At 39.5% G+C, this 12,020-nt stretch overlaps 1 protein-coding gene across 7 annotated transcripts in view; it reads right to left on the reverse strand.

The window, feature by feature from the left end:
- The window catches only part of foxp1b (forkhead box P1b), a 346,037-nt gene that overhangs the window by 300,339 nt on the left and 33,678 nt on the right, over positions 1-12,020 (reverse strand). Inside the window, exon 1 of one of the 7 annotated variants that reach the window (XM_077529010.1) lies at positions 4,277-4,731. The exons of the other annotated variants lie outside the window; for them this stretch is intronic. The gene's annotated coding sequence lies outside the window, so the exon portion shown is untranslated. Of the gene's footprint in view, positions 1-4,276; positions 4,732-12,020 lie in introns of those variants that run through there. 7 annotated transcript variants of the gene reach the window in all.

Below are 12,020 nucleotides of genomic sequence, written 5' to 3' on the forward strand. Positions count from 1 at the left end.
TACAAAATCATCTTGTGGGCTGGATTAAACCCCTTTGCAGGCCTGATTTGGCCCGTGGGCCGTATGTTTGACACCACTGGTTTAACCTATAACTGCCCTCTTGACAAATATAGTAGACCAGATGTAGTCCATAAGTATCTTATTCTTAAATGAATCATGAAACATACATTTCCTGATGACGAAGTTTTTTGTTTGATACTTTGGAAAGAAAATCTGCAAAATGTGCTGCCATGCTCCAGTAAACAGAAGTGAGTGTTTAATCACTGTCAAACGGAAGACCGATAGGCTATCCAGGACACAGCTCCTGGGCTAAGATGCGGCTAAAAAAAGGTGGGGGCTATGCTTTCAAACCTGTACCTTTTACTGGGAACAATTCTCAGATGCCAGGTCACTGCCAACGTCCTTGCAGCCAATGGCGGAGAGGCCAGTAAGTTCACATTAGCTGCAGAGTGTAACTGCACTGAACATCTGCTCATAAATGAGAGAGCTGCCCACGAGCTCAGCAAGTTGAGGCCCACTGATAAAAATTCAACATTCTCCTCACTGGCACACTTGTTTTGGACTATTCTCCTGAGCCCGGTGAATTATATTAAGAGAATTTCAGCACAGCCTGGTGTATCTGAGAGAACAGCTGGCACTGAAAAGGGATCTCCTGCTCAACCAGAGCTCGGGGACTCCACACTGCACTGCCTTCTCCAACACCCTTTGTCCTTGAAATGAAAATATATCTAAGTGATATATCTCTCTTATTTGGCTTACTAATGTCAGCAATGGGCGACTAAAATAATTTATAAGAAGTAGATAGACAAAGTTATTTTGAGTATTGCGTATTTTATGCTGAGGAGTTGGTCACGCGTAATCCATGTACGGTACATTTTGTCACTGGTCTAGCTAGAAACAGAGGTAGGCTCTTCAGGGACAAATCAACATGTGAAGGCATGTTCCAAGGTTGAAAAAAAAAAAAAAAAGCAAACATTCAAAGATTGCTCTACACATTCTTAGGGATGATTTAAAATGTCAGTGTTGCACATATTGTACACCTTATTATGCAGTCAATTATTAAAGGAAAGTAAAAAGAGAGGCAACATGCAATTGACTTGAAGGAGCCTTTAAGGAACTGATTGCTCTCAGCATGCACAAGAATCAATGATTACCAAACAAATTTCACTTCTGTCTTTTGCTGGGGGGAAAAAAAAAAGTTAACTGATTTCTTTGTCAGCACAGGACCAGGGTTATAAAAGTTTTGGACTGTTCACAATAATTAATAAAGAAAAATCCTGAAATATTAGAACAGTGAGACTGTTTTTTTGTTCAAATATTACCACTGAAGACCTCTTAAAACAGTTTACATGAAAGCAAAATCCCTCCTTCGTTAAATGATCAACATTACATTCATCCATCCAATGTTAACCAATAATTAGCAACAACACTGGACCGAAAACCATTAACGAGAGATAACTAAAGGCAATTGGGGGGAAAAAACTATGCACATCAGCGACACATTTTATAGAGAGTGGAACTGTGAACAACATTGTCCACAATTATACCATTTTAAAGCTATGTAAATTATTTTTGTGAAAGAAATATGCAACTCTTAAGTCAACTTCCCATTTCACTTCATACTGCTGTGCAGTTTAGGCTCATATATTGAAATAATTTTGAAAAATGTTCCGGAAAAGATTGTTAATCATAGACAAAAAATACTTGAGAATATTGTTGTTGATACTACGCAAACAGTACACAAACACATTTTTTAAAAAGACATGCTCCATCTTATAATCGATAATATTGATTGGTTTACTTCAACTTGTTGATTGGTGATCGGCCTGGAAAAACCTGATTGTGTAAAATCTACTGTAAATTGGATAATCTAGTTTTCTCACATTTTCCAGCATCAAACAGCAGATGTTCGCTTCCTCCACAGACACTGTTAAAAACTTACTGTACCGTATTTTCACGATTATAAGGTGCACCGCATTATAAGGCGCACCTTCAATGAATGACATATTTTAAAACTTTTTCCATATATAAGGCGTTACAGTAGAGGCTGGGGTTGCGTTATGTATCCATTAGATGGTGCTGCGCTAAAGGGAACGTCAACAGAACAGTCAGATAGGTCAGTCAAACTTTATTTATAGATTACAAACCAACTTTCTGACAACTCCATTCACTCCCAAAATGAATAAACAGCTGTTTTATTATTTTCTCTGAGGTAAAGTATTGGTATTAGCTAGCGATCCAAGATGGCGGGATCTTCTGCGCATGCCCGTCACCGATCATGCAGGGTCACCGATAGCTTCTTGACAGCGAGACCTGTTACGGCTCAATATTGATCCATATATAAGGCGCACTGGATTATAAGGCGCATGGTCAGCTTTTTAAAAAAATTGAAGGCTCTTAGGTGCGCCTTATAGTGTGGAAAATACGGTAATTTCATCAGAATGTTTTTAATTATTCCAAATACTGAAGAAACGTGTACAGTAAGTTTAATCAATAACAAATGTCACCAATTTTTGTATATATAATGTATATAATTCACCTTTGTGGAACAAAAAATATGCAGGTTCAATCATAATTCATCTGATTCATTTTCGAACTGTTCCTCCTCCCTATGCAAACCATCAAGATCTTTTACAGTTGGGACTTTTCTTCTACAGTTGTTGTATGAATTAAGAAATTCAAAGGAGATGATTCACAGTGATGGTGTGGAAGCTCCCCAGTATGCCTTTTAACCTTTTAGTTTTTCACTCTCTCCACAGGAAGATGTCCACAGGATATGCTTTATTAAGATCCCGCCGACATGAAGAGCTGCTGTGACTTACTGCTGCATTACAGTCTAAAAGGCAACGTTATTTAGACCGATAAAAGGCTAATACATTGTTGAAGTGGAATTACACAGAAGTTATCTCAGCCTGAAGAACATGACCACAGCCCCTGATGTTGTTTAGATCAATAAAGCCCATTAAAGTGGAGACCTCAAACACAGATAAGGCTCTACTACCACAACATAATAGTGCAACCGGAATTTCATTGCAAAGAACAGAAGGCCAGACAGAAGTAAAATACAAAATGAATGTCATCAAAAAATATTCTTGCAGGTGACATCCGCAACATTTGGGAGCACCGCTCAAAGATTTATCAACATTTTCTGCCATTTCAGAGAAGAGGACATAAACTGACGGAGGTCACATATCCTATTACTGCAAAAATTCACCATTTAAAAAAAAATCATTTGTACAATGCATTTTTTTTAATGTACTACAGTACATGTCTACATGTCTCCTTAATTTTAAATATTGTTAGACTTAATATGTACTAACAAATATAATTTGCATAATAAACCTAATAAATACATAGCCAATAACAAATTTTACAAATACAATGAAAATATGTAAGTTCACAATGTGAAATTATTCCTGATTCAAATTCATATTGTATTCATGTGTATGTGTAGATTGTATCATGCAGAAACACTTGAGTTCTCCACAACAAACCACAGGAAACAGGTCTTCACATTATCTGTGTATGCAAAATGACATGCAAGATTGCCTTTGTGTTTGAGTACATCGTGTCCATTTACAAATTACACTCAACATAAGCAAATGGTGCTATTTCACTCAAATAATATTGAAATTAAGTGGATTTTTTTTTAAATCATGTCTGTGCATTCTCAAAAACAGTAATCCTGTAAGTAACTAGAAAATCACAGGCTGACAATGCATGTGGTGCTAGGGGTGGGTGATATGGTAAAAATGTCAAATCACGATTCTTTAAAAATAAATTCACGATCTCGATTTTATCACAATTTTATTTATTTCTATTTTTTTTTTTTACATATTTTTAGACTAACTTTCACATTTTTGTAAATTTTAAAACATAATAAAATATTTACAATGGATATAAAACCTAAAAAGAAAAAAAAAACAGACATCTTAAGCCAAATAAGCTTTCTGAACAGGTTTCAATTGAAATAGTGCAATTATAGCAGCTGTGGTCGATATTCTCCCAGACTATAGGAGGCAGTAAAGAGTACCAACGGTGTATGAACAGCACTAGTTAACCCCATAATAGAAGTTGAACATGTTTTTTCCTCAATAAACTATTGACAAAAACAGTTTGGGATGAGTTAGCCAAGTAAATAAAAGACAGAATTGGAAAGTAGAAAACACTGTTTATGACAGCGTTTGCTCGTCCGCGACGCCGTGTAGTTTACAAATTCTCGTAGGTGCGCGTGTGGGCAATGTGGACGTGTCGCGGCGCGGGGAGAGTTGCGTACCCGTCGGCTGTCGGGAAACGTTCTGAGGTGGCCAGGCCGCGCTGGCATCGGCGGGGGTGGGTCCCGAGCCGGCGGGCCCGGCCGCGAGCCCGCGGCTCTGGGTTGCCGCTGCCGGGCAGTCGGAGCTCCCGGAGCGTCCGACTCGTGTTTGTGTGAGTGAGTAAGTGGAGGGAGAAAGAAAAAAAAAAAAGAGCACACGGATGCATCACGCATAAACCAGGCTTCTGTCAGCTTTATGAGATCGTCAACACATTAAAGTTTAACGATCTAATACCGTCATATCGCCCACCCCTGTGTGATCCCTTAAAAAAAATCACTATTTAAGCCTTTCACCAAAGGACAATTTACTTTGCAGTATATTATAAAGGGGGCGGCCTTCCCAGTTCTGAGGACTCGGGTTCGAGTCCGGGCTCCGGCCTTCCTGGGTGGAGTTTGCATGTTCTCCCCGTGCCTGCGTGGGTCTTTTCCGGGTACTCCGGTCTCCTCCCACATTCCAAAGACATGCATGGCAGGTTAATTGGGCGCGCTGAAGTGTCCCAAGGTGTGCTTGTGAGTGTGGATGGTTGTTTGTCTATGTGTGCCCTGCGATTGGTTGGCAACCAGTCCAGGGTGTCCCCCGCTTACTGCCCAAAGCCAGCTGAGAAGCTCCAGCACCCCCCGCGACCCTTGTGAGGAATAAGCGGTCAAGAAAATGGATGGATATATTATAAAGGAGCCACAAAAATACAAATAATTGCAATATTCCAAACAACCTCATAAGTTATACACTATATTGAGCAGTAAAATGTTGAATTATACTGAGAAAATAAAACAAAACATCAATAGTCAAATTTCAAAGTTCAAAACAAATATTAAAGGCCGATGCATCATTATGACTGTAAAACTCAAAGCTCCATTTTTGGTGATCAAGTTGCCTTTAGTTACATTTCATCAGAAATAAAATATTTGTCCTGGAAAAAAAAATACATTAATTGTGAAGTGCGTGTTAGGTTGAAGTAAAAATCACTCAATTATCCTACTGCAATGGAGGAGGTGTTTTTGAAAGTAGAGAACAATCATAACTAAATGCGTATTGATCTGTGCTGTATTTAATGATGCTTTGACAGACACATGGGGCTATTTTACAATTTGGGCTTAAACAGATGTGCTTTTTATGGGGCAGGTTCTCTGGAGTTTAAATGCCCCTGTCCACATAGATGAGGCCGTAAGGCAGATAAGAAAAGCTGCTGTTGAAACTTGGAAAAGATTGTCAACATGACAGAAAGGAAGAAAATATCAGTATAGTTTGTTTCCACAAAGTAGACATGTATCATTGAATAATGGCGATATTTGACTTGCACTAGATCCGTTTACAATATTAAAGCTATTTTCTCTTATGACTGTGACATAATGGTGACACTATTAAAGGGAACTATTATCCTAGTAATGTATTCAAGGGTGATGACTAAAAAGAATTTAATTAGACTGCAGTTTTTATTGTGATGCTTGTACCTGTTATCATTACTTTACTACCATATACTTTCCTGCATATTCAAAATCATACAGTTTATTTTATCAATATTCCCAAATAAAATAATGCTTCTTTATGTTTCGCACTTCCATTTTTTCCTGTTGACCTGTTGACATTGGTACCACTTGCTGGGCCATGCAGGAAGGTAATTTGAGTGAGCCCTCTCCTGGCTGTGTCCAGACCTTGACTGTTACACAATACGCCACAATAGGGCAAACCCTCCTCTCCACACTAACACAATTCCCATTCATAATCAAACCTGGAGTTTGTAGTGTAAGGGTGGAGATTAGAAAGATAAGATGAGCTTTGGGCTTGGATGTTTGTTTTGTTTTGTTTTTTGGTAGGGGGGTGCATCCTGCGTAAAACCGCATCCTGAACAAGCATCACTGCGCCTCACTGTAAATAAATACTCTCTCCTTTGCATAGCTTCCGTTAACTGTCACTACCGTGGCTCTGAATCACCCTCAAGTCCAAACAGGAAAATGCAGAAAGGCAAAGGAGGGGGCAGATGGAGGTTTTTTTGATTTGCACAACTTAGCTTAAGAGCACACAACTACAGCACGTCAGGGTTTTGTTCTGGGCTTGGCTTTGAACACTAAACTTGAAAAGTCCTACAACAAGTGATCTGACAAACCAAATCTATATTACAATACAGTACCTTTTAATTAGGATGACAAAATGCCCTCTTTTGGAAGGAAATTTGGGAAGACAGACCATTTTCTTACGTCGTGTTCGGGCGTCCAGGGTTTTTATAAATTGGTGAAAATGCCCGGTTAGCATTGCGTGACTAATAGGAGGTGAAGTACATTGTGAAACTGCGACTAGTACCACAATTTCAAGGCTGGGACAAGTGTCCTCTTTTTTTTTTTTTTTTTTTTGGAAATGGGAATATGGTCACCTCATTTTAATACATTCCAAAAGGGGCAATTCTAGGGGTGCTGAGCTCACCACCAAACAAGATCATTTGAAACATTTTAAACGTCATTTCATTCCCACTTTTATGAAAGAGAAGCATAACACTTTTGTTCAAAGGGATTAAAGCACATGTCTCAAACTCCAGTCCTCGAGGGCCACAGTCCTGCATGTTTTAGAGGTTTCTCTCCTCAAACACACCTGATTCATCAGCAAGCTCTGCAGGAACCTGATAATGATCCTCATTATATGATTCAGCTGTGTTTGAGGAGAGAAACCTCTAAAACATGCAGGACTGCGGCCCTCTAGGACTGGAGTTTGAGGCCTGTGCATTAAATGTTAGCTTGGCAGCTAGCTTTTCCCATTCCAATTCCAACATGGTTGCTGTCTCTGACCACCTGAAGCCTTTGCTAGCTAGAAACAAATTTATCAGCTAACTCCAATTTAGCAATATAAACAATGAGCTAAAATTAAATATCAGCGCTAAAGTTAATTATCAGTAAGAATGAGGACTGGTAATAATAGAATGTTGGTAAGGTATTTAGCGGTAAAAGGTAAGAAATGTTCCACAAAAGTCAAGTATAAGCCAGTTACCACAACTGCACAGTTGGTATATCGGAAGGGACCATATTCATTGTGCTATTCAGTTAGGGAGAGGTGGGAGGTACTAGGCAGACAACACATTTTTTGAGGCGAGGGAGCATTGCTCTAATATATATATATATACACATATATATATATATATATATATATATATATATATATATATATATATATATATATATACACATACGTGTGTGTGGGGGTGTGCGTGTGTGGGGGTGTATATATGTATATATATATATAAATCAAGGTACTGTATCTTGTTTAAAAAGGACACATTAAAAAAAATAAACACATCTCTTACATTTCAGTGGGTGCTGGGATTCAATTTAGGGGGAGTTGAGCACCCCAAAAATTGTCTAGGAACGCCTATGCAGTACATACTTTAAAATAACAATCTAAAATGTAAAATCCCCGATGTTACAGACAATATGCATTATTTGCAAAGACATTTTAGTTTGAAAATGTTTTGATATAATTGGTTTATTGTACTGTGTATTTATAAGAAATTGGACATGGACATGGATATTGCATCTCCATCTCTTGTGGGTGTGATGCTTACTGAGCCGTGTTCTCTAAGGCTGTTAAATGTGTGCAAAGTTGTGCCATCTTGATCAGACAGTAAAAGGCGCTGTTCTCTTTGCCTGAGGAGTCTCACTGGTCAGACACATTACTTAAAGGGCAGCATCTCACTGAGCTCATCTGAACCTTCCCAAGGGGGGTGTGAGTCTGGGTGACTGGATGTGTTTACGCTTGATCCAAAAGACCCCCAATTGTTGTTCTTTTCCTGTGCAAAGGCAACATTAGAATATACAGGTCAAATGCCGTCTCTTCCCCTGCATTCACCCACATCACAGCTCTTTTATGCACAAGTGGCCACAGAAATTATACAATTAAAACAATTTTCTGCAACTATCAGTCAGACTGATCTAATAAGCCATTCAAATGACACTAATGAAGTAAGCCTCTCTCTCTATCCTTCCCCGAGCAAAGTATTTTCCCCTATATGACACAATGACGGCAAAGCATCTGCATCAGTGGAAAACAAAGAGAGCCAAGAGGAATAGAATGGCAGTACATTCGTTTAGCAGGATGTTGGTGATACTGCCGTTTTCTTAAGAGGTGTGGTGGCGCAAGGAAGTCATCACGGGTGAGTGATCGAAATAATCCTTGGCAGAAGAAAACAAGACAACTCGAAGTAGCCATTTAACATCAATATTTCATTATGACAAAATACTAACAACGCTGAGTGTAGAAAACGCTGCAGTAATTTAGAACCAATAGTGCCTGGCACAGAATTCCACAACAGTATGGAACAATATACGTAATACAATATTTTAGTGATTGTAAACTAGGGCTGGGTTAAACGATTATATTTGTAATCGATTAATCTAGAAAATAGTTCTTCGATGCATCGATGAATCTAACGATTCACTTTTAGATGCGATTCAATTCGATTCCGATTCGATTATGGATTATCTCCCTATAATTTGAACTCTATAGCAATTAATGCTAATTTATCTCCATGAGTAAAACACAATTTTCTTCTTTCCAATATATTTTTATTCAAGTTCAAAAATGAATTTTATTGAACAATACGACAAAGTGCACACAGCTGCAATGGAGTGCAAAGTGCAATGGAATCCTACAATAAAGAAATAATAAAATAAAGCTCTCTTTTAACAACTAAAACTGCAAAAGCCACAATCTGAACCAAAATCTTATCAACATTTAAAAAAAATAAAAAATAAAAAAACTAACAGCAGTGGTGACGGCTGCAATTTTCAAAACAACACAGCTCCACCATCACTCTCACGCTTTCTGCTCAGGTGTGTGTGTGTTGTAGTCATGTGTTGTGTTGGAGTGGATGTTCGCATCTCAACATGCCCTTTTTTTTGTTGACTATATTTACAGTCACTTAAAAAAGCCTTTCATATGGCGTGGATGTTGCTTGTTTATTAACAGACAGAAATAAAAAAAATAAAAAAAACGTTTACGTGTATTTGAAGAGTGTGTGTCTGTGTCAATTAAAATTACAAAAAAAAAGTGTCAGCAACAAGCGAGTGTGTGAGGGCTGTGTGTTTGCGTGTGTTAAAGTGGGCAGTGGGCAGAAAAAAGGTGAAAACTTACAATGTCTTCTCCACACAAGAAGCTCCCGGGTGACCCCGCTTAATCGCGGTTGTGCTTTTATGGTATGCCAAGTACTTTGCATTTTTAGGTGTAAAGTACTCCCATACTTCGGACGTCTTATTACGAGGTCGTTTCTTCTCCCCGGACTCGCTGCTACTTGATGCTGCGGTCGCTGCTATTTTTTGATTCAATAACTGTATCCCGTCGCGCTGCGCACAACGGAAGAAAAAAAGGAGGCAATTCCACTTCTCAGCTTCCGCGTCATCTATCTATTAGAAACAATAGACACATCATTGTATTGTGTCATTGCTAGCTTGCTTCACACTTCGACAATTAATAAAAAAAAGAAATAAAAAAAAAAACAAAAACAAAAAACTCCACACTTTCACCATTTTTGACCCGACCCCTGCCGGTACACGTAGCTTGCTTGTCATGTCTTCCGGGTATCCGCAAACCACAACGATCGTTGTCCTCCATTGCTACACTGAAATTGTGCACAATATACGTGCATTGTACGTTCTGCTTTTTTTTTTTTTTTTTTTTTGCGCCCTGTGTTTTATCTGCAAGGTAACGTATATTTGGTGGCCCAGACATTGCGCGATGGCGCCAAAAGTGACGCATCGACGGGCATTTATTGGGTTGACGTATTTTTTGCGTTGACGTCATCAATGACGTTGACGCGTTGTCCCAGCCCTATTGTAAACTAAAGTCAACATTGGCTTGACTGTCCAGGACTCACAAGTGTGCTGCAGACACACGGGGTGTGAACGGAGTGGGAAGAAACGAGACATGCCCAAACCTTGACCTGGATATCCTGCATCTCCGTCCATCCAGTTGATAAGAAACACTTCTACCCAAGTTCAAGGGAAGTGCTTTCACACTGTAGATGTCCTTTTCAACTACCTCTACCAAGCAAAATGGCACAAGGGCTTTTTGTGTTTATGATCTATAACTATCCATTAGATGCAAGTCACCCTACAGTATATAGGTAGTCCATACAGGCAAGGTGGGGGTGGTAGTACCCACAAGTAAGTGCCCCATCAGCAGAGAGAGAAAAGCTGCCTTTTATGGTAACAGATCACAGAATCAAGCCATTGACCACAGAGCCCACAAATGAGGCGTTAAGTGTCATGGCGGGGCAGCCGTGCAAAAGGAGCAGAAAGATATGACCCTCTTCTCATCCATGCATGAGTCTGCACGATGCTGCTTTCTCACTTAGGCTAGCTCTCAAAATCCCTCCTCTCTCAAAGTTGGAACCTCCAACTGTAAATATAAACATGAAAGTTCATGTTATGGAGAGATTTGTGAAACATTTTCTGTACAGGCCAGATACAAGTCAGGTTAGTGAAGCATAATTAAAAAACAAAAACACCCTGATATGGAGACCAGGACAGTGAGCACAGTGAGAGCCCTGCTGTGCAGGATTTATCGTCCAGCCAACATGCACCCCTGCTGATGGGGAGGTAGTGCATGGGGGAGAAGGGAGCAGATAGATTAATCTTCACAGTCACATATTTAATTGCAGATTCCATTACTTTGCACAAATGTCACATTCTCTTCTGATCAGCACGACAGCAGAAACAGGCCGGCCGCATAGCTGGCAAGCAGCCACGTTCTAACGTGTTCACAGGTCATATGGAGGTAACAAGAGGAACATATTCCCCAGATCTTAGTAAAAACTGGAAAGGCACTCGGAGGAATGAAAATGTTTGTCAAACCCTAACAATTTGGTGTCAGTATTTGTCTAAATGTTGTTATTCTCATCGATTCTAAAAGAAATTGCTACAACATGACTGTAGTGTAGTGGTGTCTCAAAACATTTTTCAATACTTTACTTGCTTAATGCATTATGTGAAAAGAAAATATGTCTGCAATCATGACTGAAAGTTCTACTTCTTATGGTCCAAATATCTTTGCGGAGAAATACAAATGTAACCTTGCTCTGCAAGATGAATTCGTCGAAATTTAACATCGATTAATGGATGCTGCAATTAATTCTGTTCTTGCAGAATTACTCACCGTTTTCTTGTTGAATGCTGAACAGTGAGAGGCTCTTCGTGCATTATTAGCTGGTAATGTAAAGATGTTCGTGCCCCCCCCCCCCCCGCCAAAGTCATAAAAATACAGTATATACAATAAATATAATGTTTTACAACAACGCTTAACTATATTTCTAATTTAAAAGGTACTGGATGGATTTGTAATGTTTGTGGTTTTAAAAAACATCGTGAAGCTGGTGGTGTGTTCCTATTCACTTGAATGAGAGCTCCAGCGGCATTCAGAAATAGCTGTCTTCTCGAGCCGGTCGTGAATCGCAATATTTCATCCATGGTGGTCTATATTAAATTGTAAATATGCTTCAATGTTGGCGCGACTTGCCACTCGGGAAATGTTATTTCAGATTTGCACGCAATGCGAGAGTGCAAGCTTGGCGTGGACGGTTCAAATGTTGCCGCCCCCTTCTCACCGTGCGCTAGTTGTAATGAAAAACCGGCGGTTGCTGTCTGGTGTGGTTGTGTGAGGTGTGGTGTGGTGTTGTGTGGTGTGGTGTGGTATCCGGCCGTGCGGGCACGATGGAAAAGTGGCATA

This window comes from Festucalex cinctus, chromosome 8 (genome assembly GCF_051991245.1).
Source record: "Festucalex cinctus isolate MCC-2025b chromosome 8, RoL_Fcin_1.0, whole genome shotgun sequence".
Lineage (NCBI taxonomy): Eukaryota > Metazoa > Chordata > Actinopteri > Syngnathiformes > Syngnathidae > Festucalex > Festucalex cinctus.